The sequence below is a fragment of the Vombatus ursinus genome, unplaced genomic scaffold, assembly GCF_900497805.2.
Source record: "Vombatus ursinus unplaced genomic scaffold, bare-nosed wombat genome assembly UNPS02014813.1, whole genome shotgun sequence".
Classification (NCBI taxonomy): Eukaryota; Metazoa; Chordata; class Mammalia; order Diprotodontia; family Vombatidae; genus Vombatus; species Vombatus ursinus.
Genome location: NW_020954591.1, coordinates 28,520,624 through 28,547,165, shown reverse-complemented (window position 1 = coordinate 28,547,165; position 26,542 = coordinate 28,520,624). Strand labels below are relative to the sequence as shown.

Sequence of the window (26,542 nt, the reverse complement as noted above, 5' to 3'; positions counted from 1 at the left end):
CTGATAATTGTTACTCTGTAATATTGTTTTAATACAGGTAATACTAAGCTCCCTGACTTCTTACTTTTGTCCTGAACTTGCTAAGACATATTTAAACCTCAAAATCAAAAGGTGTTTAACTTTTGGCATGTACTACTATCTGGTAATGACCAGTTTGTCATGTGCCAGACGAAATGATAATTACTTACATTTCTTCCACACAGCAGCCCTATGAGGGACGTAGTACAAATATCATCATTATTATTATCATTATTCCCCCTTTACAGATGAGAAAACTGATGCAGTGAGAGGTTAAATGACTTATCCATGGTAACACTGAGTATCTAATGCAGGATTCAAACTCAGGTCTTTGGACTTTGTGGTCCTGTACTTTATCCATGAGGTCAATTTGCTTCTAGATAATTAGCTCTGCTTTTCTTAGGCATATGAGTGTAGTTATACCTGATCTTTCTTAGTTCCTGACTTTCTTTCTGTTACTAGGACTGGTGCTTAAAAGTCCTGACTCTGTTAGATCCTCACTCCATTCTTTTCCGTCAGCAAATTCTTAGATCCCTCAGGATGGGACAGAAAAGGTGACCAGCAGAATCCCTAAAAGCTCAAGTGAGATTGATTTACCTTTCAGAGTAAAGACAGGCTTGACTGTTTTTAACCTTCAAAACAAGTCAATCCTAAATCATTCACTGACTATACTTAATTGTTGTTTAGGGGTCAATTCAATAGTATTTATAAAATGGAACCATTTATCAAAAATGGAACTGTGCCAGGCCCGAGGGGAGTACAAAGTTAATATTCATGGAGTTTACAAATTGGGTTAGTGGATAAGACACTGGCATTGTGGCACTGAGTAGAGGAGAGGGGCAAAAGTGGGGGAACATCTAAGTGTAGGTAGTGGTCTGAACAAAGAAGACCCCCAAGAAGTATGTTTTCAGAACACGAGTAGTTGTGGTTGGAAGGTAGGAACCATCTCTTTAGGAGTAGTGAGAATTAAGCCTAGAAAGGTAGGGTAGAGCCAGATTGCAAAGGGCCTTGAGTACCAGGCTAAGGCAATGGGAAGCCATTGAAGGTTTTTGAACAAGAGGTTGATGTGACTATTGTAGTACACTAGGGCTTCTCAACATTTTCTCAGGGTTGGGAAGGAAATAGGGGTTAAAGTAGGAAGCAAGACCCTGGTGATATTGGTATTTTTATTCCTAAGGAGGGCGATTAAAACAGGCCTAAGGCTGTTTCTAGGGGAACTCAGTCTTTGATGAGCTAAGATGTGGGGGAGGGGGGCAGCATCATACAGGAGAAAGAGCAGTGGATGAGAAGGCAGAGGACCCAGGTTCCAAGCCTGGTTCTGCTGTTGAGTCCCTGTGTGACTTTAGGAGAGTTATTTAGCCTGTTTGGGCCTCAGTTACTTTTTGAGTAAAATGAGGGCGTTGGGTTAGATGCTTTCTCTCTCTAAGGCTCTTTTCTAGTTCTAAATACTGTACCCTGGGATGTGGGTGATTGCTCGTACATGGCAGGCTTTGGGTGGAGCCCACCGTAGAGGATATGTTGCAAGAGGCACCAAGCTGGGAGAGAGACTTCCAACAGCAAGTCTGCTGCCTGGCTCCTTGTCTCCCACTTAAAATTCATGGCTCACATTGCTGTTCTCTGTGATACAAACCAGCTGCTCCTCCCAGGCAGGGAGCCTCACTGTCTACATTTTAGGCAGAGCCTTGGTTATAATTCCATGTCAGAGCCTTTGCTTAGAAATGTACATGAAGACGTAGGTGTGGATTTTTGCCGTCTAACAAATCCAGGCAGTATCTCTGACCAAGGCCATAGGCATCCTTCCTGGGCAGACCCTATTATCGCCTAACATTCCTAAAACTCACTGGAGATGAATGCTAAAGGAGGCTGAGACTGAATGTCAAAACCTAATTATGGCGGCTGCTAGATGGTGCAGCGGATAGAGCACTGAGCTCTATCTCAGGAAGACCTGAGTTCAGATCAGACCTCAGACACTTACTAGCTCTGTGACCCTGGGCAAGTCACTTAACCCTGCTTACCTCAGTTTCCTCATCCATAAAATAAGCTGGAGAAGGAAATGGCAAAGTACTCTAGTATCTTTGCCAAGAAAATCCCAAATGGGTGTCACGAACAGTTGGACATGACTGAAAATGACTGAACAACAACATAGGTAATGATAATTCACAACATTACACAATGAGTTCATTAGAAAGAAACAAAACAAAGCATTACTTGGTATTTGAAGGGAAAAGTTGGAACCAAATACAGGCAGGGTGGTGAGTAGGGAATGCTTCCTGGAAGAAGTGGAAATTGAGTTGGGCTTTAAAGGATGGATAAGTATTCAACAGGAAAAGAGTGGGTAAGTCTAGGCATAGTGTCAATCATTCAGTCAGTCAACTGGCAATTATTAAGCACTTACTATGTGTCAGGCAAAGGTATGGAGGTGGGAAAGAGAGTGATATGTTCTGGGAACAGAGAATAATGTGAGGGGGGTGAATGACATGAAATGAAGCTGTAAAGGGGGTGACAGCTGTCCTAGAGGGCCTTGAATGCTAAGCAAAGAGCTATCAGTTAGCAGTGCCCTACTTATCTCCTGTTTCAGAAACTTTGTGTTTCACTAGTAACGTAGGATGCTATGCAAAGTCAGAATGTCTTCTGTTTGTAGCCGTTATTTAGATAATGACAAAGGGAGATACCCAAGATGCAGGCAAAGGAGCTATAAAAGAGGCTTTCATTTCCAGTGGGGGAAAAACAAAACGAGACTTTGAGGCGATTCCCCCAACAGAGGATAGATTCTAAAAGTGGGTCTGTTACTTCACGGAATGGTCATCTCCTCTAACTTTCCCCACCCCTGCCCTAGCCAGAAAAGCTGAGACTAAGACTGAGGCTTTGAGCTTATGGAAGAAGCAGCAACAGAGAGAGATTTTCCCTTTTGGAGCTGGGGGAAAGGCTAGTGCACAGTCATGGGGCAGATCTAATTTAAATTCTTCATTGCTAGGCAGATCCCTAGCAGTCCTGAACCTTAGTCTTGAGCTTTCTTCTCAGCCTTTAGCAAAGAGGCTTCCCTGGGATGCTGCTCTCTGAGGTGAAGAGCTACTATTCATTAAATGGGACCTAGAATGATGGGTAGAACAAAATGAGCAACCAGTGGGGAGCATGCATCAATATCATTGTCATAGTCGGCATCATCGTAAGCAGCAGCAACAAAACATCATTGGCATCATCAGAAAGTGCCTAATTGCATTTGGCTCAGTGGGTAACAGAGAACTAGACAAATATAATCAAACCCCGCTCTAGAGATTACAAAATGTAAGGCAAAGATGTATCTTTAAAATTGCTTTTTATTTATTTTAGCAATTGGTAAAATTGCTACCACCAATAGGACTCTAATAGGCTGGTTTTTCTTCTTGGTGATGACAATAATTTGTGACTTTTCTATAGCATTTTAAGATTTTAAGCTTTCCTAACAGTAGCCCCGTGAGAGGGTAGAGTTATTCTCATTTTGGAGGGGAGACTGAAGTGTCAAATATGAACCCAGGTCTCCTGACTCCAGGTCTGGCCTTTTTTCCTACTGGTAGTAGAGATAGATTTATATCAACCAAGAAGTATTCTTTTAATACCTACTACATGCCTGGCAAGTGCTAAGGATACAAAGACAAAAATGAAACAGTCCCTGCCCTCAGAGAGCTTACATTCTGTTCGGGGAGACCAAATGTCCATGTATTATTACATACAAAATAAGTACAAAGTTACTTTTGGGAGGAAAGACACTAGTATCTGGGGAGATTAGGGAAGGATTCATGTATATGTTCATGTAACTCCATTACAAGGTAGCATTCTATCACCACTTACTCCTTTCTTCCCTGATCCAGAGCATTGATTCTTTTGATTCTTGGTAGACAAGTGCCTGGGATTGTCATAAGGATCGAATGAGATAGTATTTGCAAAACACTTAACTTAGTACCTCGCACATAGTAGGTGCTGTAGAAATATTTTTTCCCTTTCTCCTTTCCCTGGGGTTAGGCCTCTAACCTTAGAAGGTTAAAAAAAAAATCTCCCCCCAGGAAGCCAATTAGCTCTATTCATTGAATCTGTGACCCATTCCATTTTTTTTAAAGCATCCTGCTTTAATCCAAACAAATTAAACAAAATAGACAACAAGACAACCAAAAAAATAAATCTATGTGTAGTCTCCACCTAGATCTCCAAACTTCATTCCTGACTTCAGACTTTCTCTACTATGCCACAGAAAACTCTTTACCCTGGAAGATCACTCTACTCCTGAAAGGCCTCTGGGGCCTTTCCCTCTGATTGGCTGATTTCTCCCAGAACCTCCATTTTAAGGAAGAAGTCCAGGCCAGCTGTGTCTCCAGGCTATATTTCTCACTCAGTAGTCTTTCTCTACCATGCCTCATGCCATGCACCTTCATGTCTCCTCAATCTCCTTTTCAGTTCCTCTTATGTGTTGTCTTCCCTCACTAAAATGTAAGCTCCCTGAGGACAGGATCTTTTTTTCTGCTTGTATATATATTCTTAGCACTTAGTACAGTGCCTGGTACATAGCAGGTGCTTTATAAAAGCTTGGTGACTGAGAGAAGATATTTGCAACATTTACTGGTTGAGAATAAGCACGTTTTAGTTAAAGAAAGGATAAATTCACCATTGGTTGAAGTTCAGATAGAATTGCCTTGGGAGTTCCATCTTCAGACTGAACTGGGTGAGAGAAAATTGTTAGCTCTTCTCTGGTCAACCTAAGAGTGTCATGGAGGAGTATTTGAGGGTCTTTTTAAATGACTGGAAGGATGCTGACATAAGATGACATTATGGTTTCATCTGTTAGGTATTTGCAGGGATTAGGCTACAGGAGGAGAGCTTTGTTTTCTGGTATGTTTGGGTGGACAGATCTACTACTAGGTTTTACAATATAAGATTTCTTCCTGGCCATTTACTTTCACTCTACATGTATGTGAGGCAGCTGGCTTAACGAAGTGAATAATGACAGGTCTCTCCTGACTGCCAAACCCATTAGAATAGCTTATCAATCTGTCCCAGAGCCTCCCACCCTCTCAGGTTTGACAGTAATCCAATTCCTTTCCCTTTGATTTTTCAGATCTCCCGCCCTGTGGTCTCCCCTATCCCTTGCTTGCTGAGCTACTCAGACTTTGGCAGCTGTTTGGGGCCCAAAGTGAATGAGTTCATCCTCAGAGCATGTGCCTTGGTAGCCAAATCCTCTAGGTTTGAGAAGCATGACACAAGACATTTGGTATTCACTGTGCAGTCACATAGGGACAAGTCCATTCTGGGCTGTCCTTCAACAGGGTCAGCTGTTGCCAGATTTGCCTAAAGTCCTTGAGTGAGACTCTTGGCTTGAGGCATAGGAGGTCAACCTACAAGCTTTCTTCTACCTTACTCTCATCTTCCCCTATCCTATCAAGTCTTTGGTTTCTCCTACTGTAATTCATTTCAGCAGAAGCCCATTCTCATTTCCTTTTCCATTTTTCTAAATCTGAAATTTCCCACCTGGTCTGGAGCTCAGATTTTGAAAGACCAAAGTTAAAGCTTTAATAGTCCACAGACTTTCTTGTTTCTAGGAGGTACAGAGTTGGAAGTGGCTAATGAGTTATATTCCAATATACAATGCCCTCTGATTGTGTATTATACACCAGCATGCTGTATTTGAAAGAGACAATTGTGTGATGCTTGCCCATTAATTGTGAATAAACATTTCAGCTGCACAGTGAGTATACCAGCCAAGCTTGTCACGATCATATCCAACAGCTTTCACTTGTCCCGAAGCCCCTTAATGCCAGCTTTTCTGAGAAAACTGGAGTTTGAGAAATGGAGTTCTATCTCAATATAATTTCCTTCCAATACTGAAAGAAAAGAATCCACTTAGAGTGAAAGGATTTGAGTCCTATAATCCCAAGAGAATGAGGTTTCAGCATTTTCCCTCAACAATTCAATTCAAGAATTATCGAGCACTTACAGTTGACAAAGTACTGGGCTACGTGCTCTCCCACCTTGAAACTCCTATGCCATTTAGACCTTTTAAAAAATTCCCTAAAGTGTTACTTGTATTACTGTTACTTGTTTACATGTCTTATTCACCGTCACTAGACTGTAGGGTTTTCAAGGGCAGAGGTGGGCCTTGTGGTATAAATGAAAGAGGGCTGGACTTAGAGCCTGGAACCCTAACCCCACGACATAGTGTATAACTAAGTGACTCATTGACAAATCACTTGACATCTATGAGCCTCAGTTTAGTCATAAATAAAATGGGGACAACAATACTAATAGGAGAATTGTGAGTAAAGTGTATTATAAACCTTTTATTGTTTTTGTTATTATTTTTTTTTTTGGTGAGGCAATTGGGGTTAAGTGACTTGCCTAGATTCACACAGCTAGTGTCAAGTGTCCAAGGCCAGATTTGAACTCAGGTCCTCCTGACTCCAGGGCTGGTGCTGTATCCACTGTGCCACCTAGCTGCCCCTTAAACCTTTTAAAAACACCATATAAATGCATCATTATTTTTTTTTCCTTTGCGACCTCAGTGCTTAGTGTAATGCATGGTATTGCTCACTGGGCCGTTGCAAATTTGCCAAGAAATGCTGTGAGAAAGTACTGGGAGAAAAGAGGGAGAAGGAACTCAGGGTGGAAGAGCAAGGGTGCTCAGCCCAGGTATCTCTACTAAAGGAGTAGAGGAGCAACCATTTGCTACAAACGCAAGAACCATATAAAAGATCACTCCTGTTTTACAGAAAGGGAAACTGAGGCAACCAAAACAATTTGGCCTCTTTTTGGGCAGCAAAATTGATGTCCAGATTCATAGGTCAATATTCTATCTGTGCCCTGCCCATAAATGTCTAGGATTGCTTGTTGCACCTCCATTCAGTCTGAAGAACTGGCAAACTATGCTTTTTTACACACACACACACACACAGACACAGCCTCCTCCTCTGCCTCGGACCCCCCTCCCACAGACACAGACTGAGAAGTGCTAATAGTTTCTGGCTTTTTTCAGAGCCTTTATCAGGAGCTGCTGTTCTCACAAATCAAACTGTGAGAACATTTGTCAGTGATTTCCCTAGAGCAGGCTTAGCTCTTCCTGTTGTATCAGTAATTCTGTTTGTCTGGGGTCAGGGCTGCTTGTGGATTGGGGCCATTCACAAACACAGCATTCCTTCCATGCCTGGAAGCTGCTTGGGTGGTGGATGGTGTCCTGCTTCCTCCTCCTCTTCAGGGACCTAAGAGGGTGGTACAGTTCTTCAGAGAGGCATGGAAGTTTCCATGGCAGTTTACTAGCAGCAAGGGAGCCAAACCTATCCTTGGAAATTCTGTATTCATGGACTCCCTTATCTATCCTGGTGACAGCCCTAGGGGAGATAGGAGTGTTTGGGGATCTGCAATTGATTGAATCTTCTCAGGGCAGCACACTCCCCACACCTGGGCTATTTCCGGTGATAATTCTGGTTTTTCCCTACAGTCTACAGGGAATTCCTGACCCTGGAGGGAGTTTTTGTTTGTTTATGTGCTTAGGAAAGTTCTGTCTTACTGGTAGTTGGCTTTGGGGTGGGGAGGGACTATGATCCATTTTTGGAGGTTAAAGTAGACCTTCCATTATGAAGATAAGATGGGACTCACCAGGAGACAAGGATAGTGATTAGGTGTCCTCTGCAAACGCCATTGGAAGTGGTCACATTAACACAATACCATGGACTGAAAAGAAACGGGAATGGAACAGAAAGAGCACGATGCCAGGAGACAAGAAACATGGTGCTAGTGCCCATCCTCCCATGAATTGTATGGTAGTGTGCTAACAGTAAGAAGATCATTGACTTTGGAGTCAGATCACCTGGGTTCACCTCTCAGTTTTGCTGCTTCTTGCTTCTGTGACCTTGGGTAAATAACTTAATATCTCTAGGCTTTAGTTTCCTCAACAGTAAAATAATGGGGTTGCACTACATGACTTCTAAGGTCCCTTCAAGCTCTAAACTAATATTCTATGAACCTTAGGATAAAGGACTGGACCTTTGTTATTTTATTTTTAAAGTGGGAGTAATAATGTATTTGCATGACAGCTAGGGGCTGGACCAGATGACCTCTTAAGATCTTTTCCTGTTTGAACATTTATAATTCAACGATCTGCCCCATTCCCTGAACCGTAAGTTGTGGAACTGGAAATGAATGACATGTTTAGACTTCTTTTCTTATGTGTTGACAACTTATTTCAGTTGGACCTGCATGGCATTTTAATGCTTGCTAGTGAAGCACATTTTCTTCAGGACCCTAACTGCCTCTACATAATATGACTGAGGTTGGTTGGCCAACTTTGTTCATTGTTCCCCTACTTTTATGGTGAAGAATAAGTCTCTTCTTGGCAGTCAGTCCTTTTTAGCCCTAAATAGTCAACAACATTAATTGAACATTCAGTGTACGTAGAGAACTATCATTATCAAGTACTAACCTTTTATTATTACTAACATTATTTTTACCTGATGTGATTTCATTACAATATAAAACTTCCAGTCACAAACAAGCTCTACTAAAGCAGGTAGGCACTCTTCTATCATTGATAGTCATAGAGGGTTGCCTGGAGAATGGAAAAATTAAATCATTTGCTCAGGGCCACACAGCCATTATGTATCAGGGGCAGAACTTAAACCCAAGTTCAAAGGACCAGCTTCTCTAGGCTTTCTGTGCTCTGAGATTGGATTTCTCTGTGTTGTTTGCTAGGCTATTCTGTGGTTTGCTTCACAGAATTCCCTTTCCTTAGTGGAGAGAGGTCAGACTTTGCCTCCTATCTTGCTTCCAGGAATGTGTGGTGTGTTCAGTGGGGGTGCTACAAGGAAGGGTTTTATTTTACCTCCCCTCAGTGGAATGTCAATCATCCCAGCCATCGAGGGTGCATGTATAAATAGAGGAACACGTAAGCCTGCATTAAAATCCAGAACATAAAACAGCCAACCCTAAGTACTCCACTGCTCTCTTTTGATTAAAGGTCTCCAACGGCACCACAGACTTTGCTGTGGATCCAGCAAGTCAGTCACCTAATCCCAGAGCCTTATCTCAGACATAGTTTAGGTAGGTTTCAATGCCAGGTACAATCCCTTCTCATCCTGCCACCAGCAGCTCCAGGTCCTAACTGCTTTTCTTACTTTTACTACCCATTATAGATTATCCATGGTCAGAGGAGGCAGGGGGAACATAGAAACTGAGGTGTACAGTTAACCCCAATCCCTCACTTTAAGCCAAAAATTTTAACTCCTTCCCCACCCCACTCCCCCAATTTACTAAACCTTGACCAGAGAGTTTAACAAAAGAAAACAGGCTTAAATGAATGTGTCAGCTCCTTTGATGTCTCCTGTAGGGGTATAGCAGAAGAGAGTTCCTTACCTTTGATGGCTTCCAGTTATCTATAGGATAAAGTCCACACTCTTTATTATGTCATTTAATCTATTTCCAGACTACTTGTTAATCTTATTTCCCACTGTTCCATATGAAAATCCTACTCCAATCAGTCAGTTCTATTGCTCAAACACATCCTGTATTTTTTGTTATACCATTCCATTCATGCATGAGAGGCAGCATGGAATAATGGTTAGGGCATTCAACTTGAATCAGGAAGAACTGGGTTCGAATCTTGCCTGTGTGACCCTATGCAAGTCATCTAACTTCTCTGTATTTCAGTTTCTTCATTTATAAAATGAAAGAGTTGGATTTGGAAACCTCTAAGGTTCTTTCCAGCTCTAAATCTATAAATGAACCTATGATCTGGAAACACCTGCCTCCCTTTCTCTCACCCTTCCTTCCCCTTTCTCATCATCTTCTCTAACCATAAAAATTCTGCCTGTGTTTCAAGACCTAGCTCAAGTCCCACCACTAAAAAAATTCAACTATTCTTACTCTAGTCCTCAGTGATCTCTCCGTTTTGGAGTTCATGGGACATGTTTTCTGTACTATTCATTTAACATCACAGACTATTATAAGATATCTTTTGTGTTCTTGTTTTATATTGTTATTTAACTCTCATATGATTATTTAACTTCACTTTTGTGTATGTTTTGTCTCTATCTAGATTGTAAGCCCCTAGAGGACAGAATCACTATTATCTTCTTTGTAACTTTTACAATACCTAAAACAATACATTTAAGTACTCAATACTAAGTTGGATGAAAGAATAATAATGGATAGTTGTCAGTACTGGAAAGTACATAATGAAGTTTCCAAAGAAATCAAATTCAACATTCATTAAGCCCCTACTATCTGTAAGGCTCAGTGCTAGACACTGAGTATATAAAGATGAAAAATGGTGTAGACTCCCTCTCAAGGACCTTACAAGGACCTTCAGGAGGGAAATGGGAAATTTCTAACTATATTTCTAACTATAATGTAAGTTAGAAAATGATTAAATGCATAGAAGAGGTAAAAGGGAGATCTGAGAGATTAGACAAAGAAGGAGTGATCATTTTTAGCATTATCATTAGAAAAGACATCATAGGAGATAGTATCTAATCTGGGCCTTGAAGGAGGGCAAGGATTTTAATAGTTAGAAATTAGTGGGGGTAACATTTCAGGTAGGGAGGGATAATGTATATGAAGGAAAGGTAGAGGGAAAGATGAGATCAGGGAACAATTTAATTGGAGCATGCAGTGTCCAAAGGCGATTATTATGAAATGAGGCTGGAAAGATAGATTGGGTCAGATTGTGGAGGCTCTTGAATGTTAGACTAAAGAGTCTGTGTTTTATTTAGTAGGCAATGAGGAGCCACTGGAGACAGGAGCAGAGGGAGTGTTCATGCATCAGTCCTCTGCATTAGGATTTAGGTAGCAATCGGAAAGATGGATCATAGGAAGAAAGGACTCCAAAAATTAGGAGATTGTTAAAATAGTCCAAGAAAGAAGTGATAAAGGCCTGTACTAGGGTGGTGGCAGGGGAAGTAGAAAGGAGAGGATGGATTTAAGGGGTACTGTAGAGATAGAGTCAATGGGACTTGGCAACTGATTGGATGGTATGAGGAGACTGGAAGAGTCATAAACAACTCTGATGTTTTGAGGCTAGGTGTCTGGGAGAATGATGCTACCATCAACAGAAATGGATAGGGAAGTTAGGAGAGGGGAAGGTTTTGGAGAAAAAAAATAGATCAGTTTTAAGGTTACTTTTGTGCAGATGCAATCAGTTCTGCTGTAGAAACATAGGTGTTTCTTTTCTTTTCTTTTTTTTTTTGCTAGGCAATGGGGTTAAGTGACTTGCCCAGGGTCACACAGCTAGTAAGTGTTATGTATCTGAGGCTGGATTTGAACTGAGGTCCTCCTGACTCCAGGGCCGGTGCTCTACCCACTGTGCCACCTAACTGCTCGAAACATAGGTGTTTCTAAAAATCACCTCTCTATGCAAAATGGTACAATAAAAATCACAGGGCTGATAGGGTAGAGTTAAGGGTACAACACTCAAAAACTTCATCAGCAGCACATTAAAAAAAGATAGGAACCCAGTAGAAATGATAGCATGATTTTAACCACGTTAAATGGTTAACAAATACTACAATAATAACACCGTCTGTGGCCTTGGGTTGCTGTTTAGCTTGTGGCTTTTCTCCAAAGGGCCTAGAATAGCAAAGTCAAGTTGCTGCTGGTGAGAGGACAGCTTCAGTGGGCCACAACTCTGGGGCTTGGGGTCTCAGCCATGGTGGAAGGTTGGGGAGAGGGTAAGGATGGACCAGCCCTCCTCACCCCACAGCTCCTACTGCATTAGAAAATAGACAAGAAATATGGCACTTTACTTTGAAAAAAAGACTTGAAGTTTGCTTTTGGAACTGAGTATCAGAAGGGTTACAGCTTATTTGTTATTGTAAAGTGGTATGGTTTTCTGTGTTTTCTCTGTTTCTTGTGGATAAAATCTCACATAAGATAATACAAAATTTGTGTTATATGCTCTTCCCTAACATAGTTTTGGAACAAATTCATATTTTCAAAACATTTGTTATATCAGAAATGACTATATTCAGTAGGCAAATGGACATGCGGTATCACATAGGTGCAGCTGATGGCACAAGTGAATAGGGCTCTGGGCCTTGAGTCAAGAAGACCTGAATTAAAATCTGGCCTCACATACTTCCTAGCTGTGTGACCCTGGGCAAGTCATTTAATCTTTGTTTTCCTCAGTTTCCTCAACTATAAAATGGAGATAATAATAGCAACTACCTTGCTGGGTTGTTGTGAGGATCAAATGGGATAACATTTGTAAAGTGCTTATAAAGTGCCTGGTACATAATAGGTGCTATATTTTTTAAAGGGATACTAGTACTTTATTTTTTAAAAAAATTAAAATCTTATTTTCCCCCAATTATATGTAAAAGCAATTTTTAACGTTCATTAAAAATTTTGAGTTCCAAATTCTTTCTTTCCTTCCCTTCTTATTGAGAAGGCAAGCAATTTGATATAGGTTATACATGTACAGTCATGCAAAACATTTCCATGTTTGTCACGCTGTGAAAGAAAACACAGGCAAAAAAAAATCCCAAGAAAAATAAAGAAAAAGCATGCTTTAATCTTCATTCAGACTCCATCAGTTCTTTCTCTAGAGATGGAGAGCATTTTTTTCATAAGTCCTTCAGAATTATCTTGGATCATTGTATTGCTGAGAATAGCTAAGTTAGTCACAGTTGACTGTCAGACAATATTGTTGTTACTGTATACAGTATTCTCCTGGGTCTGCTGATTTCACTTTGCATCAGTTCATGTAAGTCTTTCCAGGTTTTTCTGAGAGCATCCTACTCATCATTTCCTATAGCACAATAGTATTCCATCATAATCATATATAACACTTTGTTCAGCCATTCCCCAATGGATGGGCATCCCCTCAATTTCCAATTCTTTGCCACCACTAAAAGAACAGCTATAAATATTTTTTGTGCATATAGGTCCTTTTACTTTTTGTTTGGGATATGGATCTAGTAGTGATATTGCTGGGTCAAAGCGTATGCATGGTTTCGTAGGCCTTTGGGCATAGTTCCAAATTGTTTTGTAGAATGGTTGAATCAGTATACAACTTCACCAACAGTGCATTAGTGTCTCAATTTTTCTATATCCCCTTCGATATTGGTCATTTTCCTTTTTGGTCATATTAGCCAATCTGGTAAGTGTGGGGTAAAAGGTACTATATTAATAATTACTTCCTCCCCTTCCTCTTCCCTATCAGAATTGAGGAGAGAAGTCATCTATGGAGATACATATTTGGAAATCATATAAATAGAAGTGGCCAATCAATCAATGAGCATTTATTTATTAGGTACTTTCTATGTTCCAATCAATAATTGATGCTATGGGAGATGTTACTGTCATGGGAGAAATTATAGGGAGAGAAGAAAAGAGGGCTGAGAACAGGGCTTTAGGGGGATGCTTACATTTAAAGAATGAAGACGAAAGAAGAGAAACTAGAAAGAGAGATTGAGAAGGATGAGTTTGAGCCTAAGAGATTGAACCAGAAAAGACTGGTGTCATAGAAACCAGTGGAAGAGTGAGTATTGTGGGGGAGGTGTTCAACCATTTCAAGTGCTAAAGAAAAATGAAGGAGGATGAGGACTGAAAAAAGATGATTAGATCTGGCACTTAAAAAGAGGCCTCATGGAATAGGGGGAGTTTCAGTAGAGTGGTGAGGACAGAAGCCAAACTACAAGGGGTTAAGGAGTACATGGTATGGAAGTGAAGGGGGCAAGTATTCATTCTGAAAGTTTGTCTGTGAAGAGAAGAAGATAGGAGAGATAAAACTGATTTGAAGAGATGCTAGTGTCAGGGTAGATTTTTCTCTGGTTTAGCTCTGTAACATGAAAATATTTAGAAATAGTTAAGGACAATCTCTAGGTCTGTCTTGGAGAATATCATTCCATTAAGCTCCGGAATGATATTGAGATCAAGTGGGTTATGGGGTAAGACTACTTGGATCTACAAGTTGTACTGTTAACAATCAGGTTTTGGTAACATCTTAAAGTTATTTTTAGGTTTTGATGTGAGTCTGATGAATATTGCTATCTTATTTTTTATTCTATGCACTGCTCCCCTGTCTCCTGAAGTAGTCAATCAGTAAATATTTGTTGAACTTCTACTATGTGGAGTGCCAGAGTGCTTTATCCTTGGGCTGGTGCTATTCAACATTTTTTATGTTTGATTTGGATGAAAACATAGATGGCATACATATCAAATGTGATAATGACATTAAAATGGGAGGAATAGTTAGTATATTAGATGACAGAATCAGGATCTAAAAAGATCTCATCAGGCTAGGCAGATTGGTCCAGATTAAAGTAAAATTTAGTAAGTGTAACATTTTTTACTCAGGTTCAAAAAAATCAACTGCACAAGTATTGGATATACAGCAATTTATGTGAAAGAGACATGAGGATTTTAGTGAATGGACAAAAGTACAACATTCTGGACAAAAACTTTGCAGAGTTTGTCTGTATAAATGGAACTGTAGTATTCCAGATAAAGGGGACCATAGTCTTGTTGCACTCTTCATTTAATTAGAACATATATGGATTACTGTGTTTAGTTTCTGGGTGCCATATTTTAGGAATGAAATTGAAAAATTAGACCTTTTCCAGAGGAAAGAGACCAGGATATATAGATGACTTGAAATCATGCCATAGGAAGATTGGTTGAAAGAACTAGTGATAGTTAGACTGGAGAAGAAAAGATTTTGGGGGAGCATAATAGCTGTCTTAAGGCATTTGAATGATTGTCAAGTAGAAGGAAGGAAAGAAACAAACATTTATTAAGTGCCTAAGTATGTGCCAGTCCCTGTGCTAAGCATGTTACAAATATTAGCTCATTTAATCCTCACAATAATTCTGGAAGGTAGGTACTATCATTATCCCTATTTTACAGTTGAAGAAACTGAGGCAGACAGAAATTAAGTGACTTGCCTAGATCATAAATGTCTGAGATGGAATTTGAACTCAGGTCTTTCTGCTTCTAGGTCCAGCACTATATCTGCGGTACTACCAGCATAGAAGAGGGGTTAGACTTGTTCTGCTTGCCTCCAGAGGGCAGATCTAGGAACAATGGTGGGAAGTTTGAAAAAGGAAGCTTTCATTTTGATATAAGGAGAAAACAATACTAAGAATTAGGACTTAGAAAAAAGAATGGTCTGATTGGAGAACGAGTGAGAGCCTTTTCTTTGAGATCTTTGAGCAAAGAACACTTAGTGTGGGTGTGATAGGGTTCCTTCTACGTCAGGTGTGGGTTGGGCTAGTCATAGATTCCCAAAGTGGGCGATACCACCCCCTGGAGGGCACTGCAATGATCCAGGGAGGTGGGACTAGTTTGGGTGCAATTGGGGGGTATTGAATAGAAATAAGGGGGTGGTAGAAGCATAAGGAAAGAAGAGAAGAAAAATTTGAAAAACTGTTTGTACATGTTTCATTTATTATATAATGAGCTAAAGTCATAGTGATTACATTATTTTCCAAATAAACACACAGAATGCAAGTTATAACTGATCAGTGGTCAAGTCCACCCACAGGTCTTAACAAGCAAGTGTTGGCAGGCCAGTGTGTCACCCGCCAGGAAGTCCAGCATACATTGGCTGGAATATGTGCGTGTAATGACTTGTTTATAATACAATACTGCACAGGTAATGATGTAATATTGTGTCATCAAAATTTTCAATGTAGGAAAAAACTTCACAAATTTACAATAAATTATTAAATTTAAGATGCATCATTAAAATTATGTATTTTTCGAAATGACACAAATTTTAAAAAACTGTTAAAGGATTAAAGAAAGTACATTTCCAGGGGGACATTGAGTAATTTTTTTTTGAAAAGGAGGTGGTAGGCCAAATAAGTTTGGGAACCTCTGGACGAGATCAATAATGAATTCCCTTCCAACACTGAGATTGTTTGATCTCACCTCTCTGACACTGTTAAGAGACCGTATGCGTGTGCATGAATGAATGGATGAATGAATGATAATATTACCAAGATATGAACACAGAGTAAATGATTCTAAATAAGCGTTCCAGAACCAACACATCTAAATGAATGTTTCCCCTTTCAAAGTAGTTGCCTTGGGAGGCTATATACCTATTCCAAAGATGCTACCACTGCTCAATGTATTTTTAGAGTTTCTCTTTTGGAATTATTCATTCTTTTACATACCTCTGTCAGAGCAAATGTTTCAAGTAGATGTGATATTTGGATATAGCCAAAAAGTAACCTGGAGTCATTTCAGATGAATAAATGGAATTACCAAGCTGGATAAATTGAGTTATCCAAAAAAGTGCAATACATTTCTTTGTGACATAATAAGTTCCCCATTCCTGGGAATGTTTGAACAGGAATTATTTGATCAACCACTTTTGCAGGGTGTTGTAGAAGGAGTACAACCATGGGATAGGGTGTTGGGTTATATGGGCTAAGTGCCCTTTAATGTATCTCTGATGAATAATGATGGCATTATCATCCTTCTTGTCATCCTGGTTTACTACCTTTGAGTCATCCTTCACATCTACATTTCTCATCTTCCACATATAATCAGTTGCCAAATCTTGTTGATTCTGCCTTTCTAGCATCTCTCACATCAGTTCCCTTCTCTCCACTCACATTGGCCTCATCACTTTGTGACTGAACTGGTGAAACAATCTCCCAGGTTCCAGGCTTTTCCTTTTCCAAACCATCGTCCACAGATCTGCCAAAATCATCTTTCCAAGGCATGGGTCTTACCATGTTATAAGTCTGTTAAAAAATCTTTGGTTTCTTCAGCATCTCTGTATTGCTTTTGGAATAAAATACAAACTCCTCAGCTTGGCATCTGAAACCCTTTATAATCTGGGGACAGTCTGCCTCTCCAGACTTCACTTCATGTTATTTTCCTATATTTACTCTATGTTCCAGACAAACTGGCCCACTTGTTGTTTCCTGAACTCAGCATTCCATCTTCCGTCTTTGCCTTTGCACAGTCTGTCCCTTATGCCTGGAATGCACTCCCCTCTCACCTCCATCTCTTAGAATCCTTCGTTTCCTTTAAACCTCCACTCAGGTGCAGCTGTGAAGGAGGCGCCTATTGAATAAGCCTCCTCTAATCCCCCAGTTCAGAAGTTATAAACCTTTTCTGACCACTTTGGCAGTGAAACCTATGGACCCTTCCTCCAAATATTTTTAAATGCATAAAATAAAATACAGAGGATTATATAGGAAACCAAATGTTAGTGAAAATAGAGATTTTTTTTGTCCATTAAATTTCATGGACCCTCTGTAATCAATCCACAGACCCAGGATTAAGAACCCCTACCCTAGTTAGTACCCCTTCTCAAATTACTTTGTATTTGCTGTTATGTACATGTATCTACCAGCAGAATGCAGGCTCCACAAAGGCAAGGAAAAATTTTGTTTTCTTTTTATAACTCCAACACTTACCATGGTGCCTCACCTATATAGTAGCCTTTTAATAACTGTTTATTGAATTGGATTAAAAACAAAACAAGGTATAACTGTAAAGTAATGACTGATTTTCTGGTATGGCTCCTAAACTAGCTTTGAAGGCAAATTCCTAAAGAGGAATTCTATAAGTATTTTGAGCAAAGGTAATTTTGGAGGAAGTTCATAATGGCTTAAGGTAAATGCATGGAAGCTAAAGACTCACTTAGATGTGTAAGTTCCGATTGATTAAAATAGCCTCATTTCTTGAGAGTCATTTGTGAAGGACAGTTCCTGCCCAAGAGAAACTGTGGTGATATTACCAAAAAACTCAGTAGGAAGAGATAGAAAGAGTAATTCCATTTAAAATAACTGCAAGCACTATAAAATGCTTGGGAGTCTACTTGCCAAGACTTGCATGGGAACTATATGAACAGAATTACAAAACACTCTTTACACAAATAAAGACAGAACTAAATAATTGGAGAAATATTCATTGCTCATGGTTAGGCTGAACCAATATAATAAAAATGACAATACCACCTAAAAGTGCCATACCAAATAAATTACCCAAAAATTACTGCACAGAGACAGAAAATTATAAAATTTATCTGGAGGAACAGAAGGTCAAGACCATCAAGTGAATCAATGAAAAAAAAAATGTGAAGGAAGGGGGCCTAGCAGTACCAGATTTCAAACTATGTTACAAAGCAGTAATCATCAAAACAATTTAGTCTCGGTTAAGAAATAGAGTGGTTGATCAGTGGAATACATTGGTACACAATATACATTGCAAATGAGCACAGTAGTTAGCCTAGTGTTTGATAAACACAAAGATCCCAGTTATTCAGGCAAGAACTCACTATTTAACAAAAACTGTTGGAAAAATGGAAAGTAGTCTGGTAGAAACTAGGCATAGACCAACATCACATACTGTATGCCAAGATAAATTCAAAATGAGTACATGGTTTAGACATGAAGAGTGATAACATAAGCAAATTAGGAGTCATAGGAAAAATTACCTGTTAGATCTATGCATATTACCCTTTATGTCTAAATCATATGCCCATTTTGAGCTTATCTTGGCATATGCTATGAGATGTTTTAAATCAATAATAATTAGAGAAATACAAATTAAAACAACTCTGAGGTACAACCTTACACCCATCAGATTGGCAAAGTTCACAAAAAAAGAAAATGACAAATTCTGGAAAGGCTGTTGGTAAAATCAATTGGGGAAAGGATATTATTCTTATAAATTTGACTTAGTACTCTATATATCTTAGAAATGAGATTTCTATAAGAGAAACTTACTGCAAAGATCTACCCTTCCATCTCCACCAGTTTCCTACTTCTTTTCTAATTTTAAATGCAGTGTTTTTGCTTGTTCAAAGCCTTTCAAATTTTATACTATCAAAATTGTACACTGTACCGCCCATGGTCTTCTTTATTTCTTGTTTGACCATGAACTCTTCCTCTATTCATAGATCTGACAGGTAATTTCTTCCTTGCTCCTCTAATTTGTTTATGATGTCATCCTTTATGTTTAAGCAATTTACCCATTTGGAGTTTGTCTTGGTATACTGTGTAAGATGCTGGTTTATATCTAGTTCCTGCCATACCTCTTTCTAGTTTTCTCAATGGTTTTTTTTTTTTTTATCAAATAGTGATTTCTTGCCCCAATAGTTGGGTTTTGGGGATTTATCAGATTCTAGGCTACTGTACTTGTATGTTTCTATATATAGTGTACCTAATTTGTTCCACTGATTAACCTGTTTCTTGCTCAGTATGAAGTTATTTTAATTATCACTGCTTTATAGTATAGTTTAAGATCTGGCACTGCTAGGCCCCCTTCCTTCCTATTCCCGCCTCCATTAATTCCCTTGATATTATTGACCTTTTATTTTTCCAGATGAATTTTGTTATTATTTTTTCTGACTCTATGAAGTTATCTTTTGGTAGTTTGGTGTGGCACTGAATAGGTACATTAGTTTAGGTAATATTGTAATTTTCATTATTTGCTTATGCTACACATGAGCAATTAATATTTCTCTAATTGTTTAGATCTGTTTTTATACATGTAAAGAATGTTTTGTACTTATGTTCATAAAGGTCTTGTGTGTCTTTTGACAATATTTTCTATAGTTACTTTATTTCACCTATTTATTTTAACATTCATTTTAAAATTTTAAGTTCCAAATTCTCTTCCTCTCTCCAGCCTTTCCCCTACTCATTGAAAAAGAAAGGAATAGCATAGCCATTATTCTGTAGTTATTTTACATGGAATTTCTCTTTCTATCTCTTCCTGATGATTTTTTTTAAAATAATATACAGGCATGCTAATGATTTGTGTGTTTTTATCTTATATCCTGTTACTTTATTGAAGTTGATAATTGTTTCAATTAGATTTTAGTAGACTCTCTAAGGCTCTCTAAGTAAGCTATCATATCATCTGCAAAAAGTGGTCATTTTGTCTATTGTTCCTTCAGTTTCTTTTTCTTGTCTTATTGCTATAGCTAGCATTTCTAGCATTATATTGAATGGTAATGATTATAATGGACATACTTGCTTTACCCCTGATCTTATTGGAAAGCTTTCTAGTTTATCCCCATTGCAGATAATGCTAACTCTTAATTTTAGGTATATACAATTTATCATATTAAGAAAGGATCTGTTTTCCTGTGCTTTCTAGTGTTTTTTTGTTTTAAATAAGAATGTTGTTGTATCTTCTCAAAAACTTTTCCTGCATCTATGATATAATCATGTGATTTTTGTTATTTTAGTTTTCAATATGTTCAGTTATATTTATGGTTTTCCTAGTATTTCACCAGCCTTACATTCTTGATATAAATCTGGACTGGTAATAAATTCACTTGATAAATCTAGCCTGGCCATAGTATATAATCCTTATGATACATTGCTATAGTCTTCTTGCTACTATTTTGTTTAAAAAATTTGCATTAATATTCATTAGGGATATTGGTCTATAATTTTCTTTCTCTGCTTTGATTCTCTCTGGTTTAAGTATCAAGACACATTTGTATCATAGAAGAAATTTGCCAGGATCTCTTTCTTTCCCATTTTTTCAAACAGTTTATGTAGTAATGCAGTTAATTGTTCCCGAAATGTTTGATAGAATTTGCTTGTAAACCCATCTGGTCCTAGAGTTTTTTCTTTGGGAGTTCATTTACGGTTTGTTCAATATCTTTTTTTTTTTTTAAATAAGATTAGATTATGTAAGTTTTCTATTTCCTGTTCTGTTGATCTGGGCATTTTAAATATTTTTATAAATATTCATCTATTTCATTTAGATGGTCAGTTTTATTGGCATATAATTAGGTGAAAGAATTCCTAATAATTTACTTTATTTCTTTTTTATTAGTTTAGATTTCACCTTCTAAATTTTTGATACTAGTAATTTGGTTTTCTTTCTTTTTTAATATCAAATTAGCTAATGGTTTATCTATTTAATTGATTTTTAAAAAGTTTCTAGTTCTATTTATTAATTGAAAGAATTGTTTGCTTTTCATTTTGTTAATTTCTTCCTAGATCTTCAAGACTTCCATTTTGGTGTTTAATTGGGGTTTTAAAATTTGTTGGTTTTTCAAGTCTTTTTAGATGCATGCCTATTTCATTGATTTACTCTTTCTTTCTTTCTTTCTTTTTTTTTTTTACTAATGAAAATATTTAGAGATATAACGTAAGGGCCACTTTGGCTAATCCCCAAAATTTTGGTATGATATCTCATTGTTGCATTATCTTTAATGAAATTATGGATTGTTTCTATGGTTTGTTCTTGGAGCCACTCATTTTTTAGGATTAAGTTATGTAGTCTCCACTTAATTTTTAATCTTTTCTTTACAAATCCTTAATGGTGTGTAAAAGATGTGCTTAATATTTCTGTTTTTCTGCAATTTTCTGTGAGATTTTTATGCTCTACATCAGACCTACACAACTTGGCAATGGGTAGGGGCCAAACTTAAAATAGATTAAACTTCTTCAGGCCACAGATAGGTTAGATTAGGAACAGACCAATGATGGTTGGTTGCCATGGGTCATGTGACAAACAGGAGAGTGCCCCAAATTGGCAACCCTACATTTTTTTGTGGGACACCTGAAATCCTTTAGTGGGCCACAAGCAGCCCATGGGCCATATGTTGTGTAGGCCTACTCTGCATTGTCAGTTTTTGTGAAGGTACCGTGTATAGCTCAGAAATATTTACAGTTCCTTCAAGTCTTATTCAACAATCTCTAGAGTTTTATTATACCTAACTTTTCCAAAATTTTATTCAGATCCTTTATTTACTTTTTGTTTACTTTTTGGTTAGATTTATCTGGATCTAAGAGAGGTAAATTGAAATTGCTTCACTATTATGGTTTTACAATCTATTTCTTCTTATAGTTCATTTGACTTTTCCTTTAAGAGTTAGATGCTATACCATTTAGTGTATGTATATTTAATATTGATATTAATTCATTGACTATGATGCCTTCTGGCAAAACACATTCTCACTGTTTATCTGTTTTAAGTATATCTATTTGTTTTGTCAGAGGTCATAATTGCTACTCCTGCCTTTTTCATTTTACCTAAAGCATAATAGATTTTGTTTCAGCATCTTATTTTAATTCTGTGTGCATCTTTCTGTTTCAGGTGTGTTTCTTGTAAGCAACATATTTTTGAAGTCACCTGTCCAGTCCATTCTACTAGCCTTTTCCATTTTATGCATGAGTTAATTTCATTCACAGTCACAGTTATAATTATTGTGTATTCCTCCATTGTATTCTTTTATATTTTTCCTTCTCTTTGTTCCATGCCTCCAGCTAACTCGTTTATTTTGCCCAAGACTAATCCTTCCCTTAATTACCCTTCTTTTTATTATTCTCTTTCCCTTTGCCCTTTTAACTCCTGTTTCCTGGTTGGGTAAAATGTATTTTTATACTGAACTCGTGTGTGTGTGTGTGTGTGTGTGTGTGTGTGTGTGTGTGTGTACATTCTTTCCCCCTTTGACCAGTTCAGATGAGAGTGCAGTTGAAGTGTTGCTGCTCCACCTCCCACTCCTTTCTCTTTGTTTGTATAGATTTCTAGTTGCACACTAATTTTGAGATAATTTTCCCCATTTTCCTCTTTACTACTCTGTGTATTTCTCTTCCCCTTCCTTTCCATTCTTTTTTTAAGATCATCAAAACATAACACTCCCATTTCCCCTGTCTGATTACACTCCTCTATGTCCCCTGATGGTGATAGTGTTCTGAGATATATATCTCTATATGTATTGCACAATACATGTTATCACATGAATACATATTATATATAACATGTATTACATACCTACCTACATGTATTATCTCCTATTATAAGAATGTAAACAGTTTATCCTTGTTTAGTGCCTTATGATGGCTTGCTCATGTTTAACTTTTCATGCATCTCTTGACTCCTATGTTTTTATTTCAGAGTGGCTATGCAGCTCTTCTTTCATCAAGAATAATGAGGAGTCTTCTATTTTGTCAAAGATCCATTTTTCCCTCATAAGATTATACTTAGTTTTGTTAGGTAAGTTATTCTTTGTTCTAAGCCTATATCTTTTGCCTTTTGGAATATATTCCAAGCATTTTACTCCTGTTAGTGGTGGCTACTAAATCTGTGTGATCCTGACTAGCTCCTTGGTACTTGAATTCTTTCTTTTTGGCTATTTGAAGTATTTTTTCTTTGACCTGGAAGCTCTGGATTTCTGCTAGAATGGTCCTGGGAGTTTTCATTTTGGGTTTTCTTTCAGAAAGTGATGGTGGATTCTTTCTATTTCTACTTTGTCCTCTGGTTCTTAGAGATCTGGCAGCCTTCTTCTATCATTTCTTGAAATATGATGTTTAGGTTCTTCTTTTGGTCATGGCTATCAGATAGTCCATTGATTCTCACATCATCTCTCTCCTTGATCTGTTTTCCAGGTCAGTTGTTTTTGCTATGAGATAGCTTACGTTTTCTACTTTGTTTTATCTTTTGACTTTGTTTTAATATTTCTTGTTGTCTCATGGAGTAATTAGCTGTTATTTGGTCAATTCTAACTTTTAGGAAGTCTTTTTCTTGGGTAAGGTTTTGTGCCTCTTGTTCTAAAACTGATAATTCTCTTTCCAAATCTTTCTTCCACAGCTCTCATTTTTTCCCCATTTTTTCCACCAGCCTTCTTATTTGGTTTTAAAAATCATTTTTACTTATTAAAAAAAAAAAACCTCTTGCTTCATCTCTTCCAGGAATTGAGGTTGGACTTGTTCCCAAGCTGTGTTTTACTTTGAGGTTTTGCTTGTATATGTTTTTGGAGTCATTCTTTTCTTGCTTTGTGTCTTGAGCATCCTTATCCTCATAATAGTTCTTTATGGTGGAATTATTTTCTTTTTCTTTGTTCATCCTTCCATCCTACTTTTTGACTTTGGAATTTAAGTTAAAGAGTTTGTAATTTAAGTTAATTAAGTTAGGGAGTTTGCAATTTAAGTTAGTTTGGGAGGAATGTCTGAACTGAGCATTTGTCCTTGTGGGTCCTTCTGCTGCTTTCTTGGGGTATTGAGTGTTGTGTCATTTCAGGATCTCAAGTTCAGCTTAAGCTGTGGACCTGCAAGCTTCTAGTGCTCCACTAGTGGTCTGTTCCAGGGTGAAGTCTGAGTACTACCTTCCTGTTCTAACTCTGAAAGTTTCTCCCTTAGGTTTGTGTCTGAGGAACACTCCTGTGGGTTCATCCCTGGTTAGAAGTTCCAGTAGACTACTCCCAAACTCAGCTTCTATCAGTTAGCTAGAAAACTCTGCTGGTTTAGAGTGATAGAATTGAAGGCTTTCTGCCCTGACTATTCCACTGAAGGCTTCAGACTATGCTGGAAGCTAGAACTGAGTCCCTGCTCTGCTCCTGAGATCTGCCACACAGAAACTGTTTGCTTCTGAATTTGTTCCTAAAACAGTGAACAGTAGTGACTGCTTCTCACTTTGAATCACCACCCCTAGGCTCAGGTCCCTTCCTCAGTAACCCAGAACTGAGTAATGAATGACAGAGCTTACAACTGGCACCTGTTCTTGTATCCTTGCGATACCCTGAGACCTCAGTCCTCTTTCAGTCCCTGTAGGCCTCCCCTTTTGTACCCCTGGCTATCTCTAAAGTCCATAGAAATCTCTGTCTCCTTATGTTGGATTGGGCTGGAAAAATGACTCACTGTGACTTTTTCTTGGATTTCCCCATCAGGACTTGTTTCGGTGCATTTTCTAGATCTTTGTGAAGTGGTTGTATTGGAGGACTGTGGCATCTTGGTTCCACCTTTCCAGTTCTATTATTAACTAGCAATATGACCTTGGGCAAGTCATGTATCTGGACCTCAGTTTCTTTCTGTAAAATGAATAGTTGGACTAGTTGATCTCTAAGTCCCAAGTTCTTGTTTATTCTCCTGTGTTCCCATCCACATGGTCTTGTTCATTCCTGGCTTTAGAGTGAGCTGCCTTTCCTTCTGATCTTTCTTATTCTTAAAAGGTAAATCTAAAGGGGCTTTTGTTTTTTTGTCTGCAGAAAGCATGTGAATTGGTAGATGTGTCAGTCCTACTGTATGAAGAACAATGTTTCATTTGTATCTCCCTGTGAAGCCTTCTCCAAAATAAGACTTTCTCTCGCCAGGGACTCATCTCCCCTACCATATGCACAAGTTTGTACTTTAAATAGCACCATTTGAAAAATCTTCCTCTACATTTTCTTTTTCTCCATTTTTTCCTCCTATTTCTTCTATCTTTTTTAAAGGAATGCCATGATAATATAATTTGTTCTTTGTAATGTCCTCTAGGACCATAATGACCTCCAGGCTTATTTGATGCATGTCATGTATATAACTACAGAGTGAGACATTTCTAAGAGTAGGACAGTCAGAGAGTTGGCTGTCATCGTTGTGCAGCGAATTGAAACCTGGGAAGGAATTGGGTGGGGGGTGAGGGAGAGAGAGAGAGGGAGGGAAAAAGAAGAGAGAGAGAAAAAGAGACAGAGAAGAACAGACAGAGAGGAAGAGCACAGCATGAGCGAACACACATGACAGTGCAATGGATTGAGACAGTGCTTAAAATAGAGGGTGCTTCTCCTGGGATTCACACCACGGGCCTTGGCAGCCATCCTGCCCTTATCGGCAGTAATTTTCGGAGTTCAAAATTGGGCACCACACCCTGGTGTTAAGCTGCTAACCTCCAGTATCAAGGCACCAGCTGCTAGGAAGAATTCCTTTTTCAAGCTGTGGCATCATAGGAGTTCTTTATCTGGATACACATACAGGAGGTGGATCTGATGGTCTCTAAATATTCCTTCCAGTCCTGGGATTCTCTCTCTCTCTCTATTTGTGTGTGTGTGTGTACATGTATACTCATCCATATATAAACATATACATATATATTTATATACATATACAAATACATATGTGTATATGTGTGTGTGTGTATATATATATATATATATTCATGCACACGCACAGCATAGAATTCAATGGACTAAGATACTGCCACTGCAGGATGTGTGGGAGTGCATAAGTGTGTGCAGTCCATTGCTCAAGAATGCCTGAGCAATTTTATACAGAGAGAACCTTTTCAAGAGCCTTTCTGTTCCAGTGGTTGAAGGAAAAGATGAAGAAATTATATGAGCACTCAGTACATGAGCACCTAATGAAACTCTAAGGGTATCTCTGGAAACTGGAAAGACCAAGTTAGAGCTAGACCTTAATTCTAAGAATCCACAATTTCAAAATCTTTATCTAGCTTACCTTGCCTGGAACTGTGAACTTTTATCTGAGTCATCAGCAGAGGGCTCCCTTCACCTTGCAAGCTGGTAATATAAAAGCCAAGCAATCTTGAGGACTGTCTCTTCCTCCAGAGAAGAAATGCAAACCTGACTCGTTTAAAAGCACAAGTGTCCCTATGTACTTCTGGATTGAAGAAAAGCTGCCCTAGCCTATCCTGAACTCTGGTGACTTAAGCAAGAAAGTATTTGTCAGTGTTTACATTTAGCGACACTGTTTAGATTCCTGGATCAAGGTCAGCACACTGTTTATGCACAGCGTAACACACAGCTAAGTTTTTGCCAAAGAACAGAGAAGCAAGGGCAGCTGCTGTACACCCAGCTTGGGCCATCACA

At 38.4% G+C, this 26,542-nt stretch overlaps 1 protein-coding gene across 1 annotated transcript in view; it reads right to left on the bottom strand.

Annotated features, from left to right (window-relative positions):
* Positions 1 to 26,230, bottom strand: part of ZBTB44 (zinc finger and BTB domain containing 44) — a 115,546-nt gene extending 89,316 nt beyond the window's left edge. Inside the window, exon 1 of the mRNA XM_027877671.1 lies at positions 26,172 to 26,230. The gene's annotated coding sequence lies outside the window, so the exon portion shown is untranslated. The remainder of the gene's footprint in view (positions 1 to 26,171) is intronic.
* Between the last annotated feature and the right edge of the window lie 312 nt (positions 26,231 to 26,542).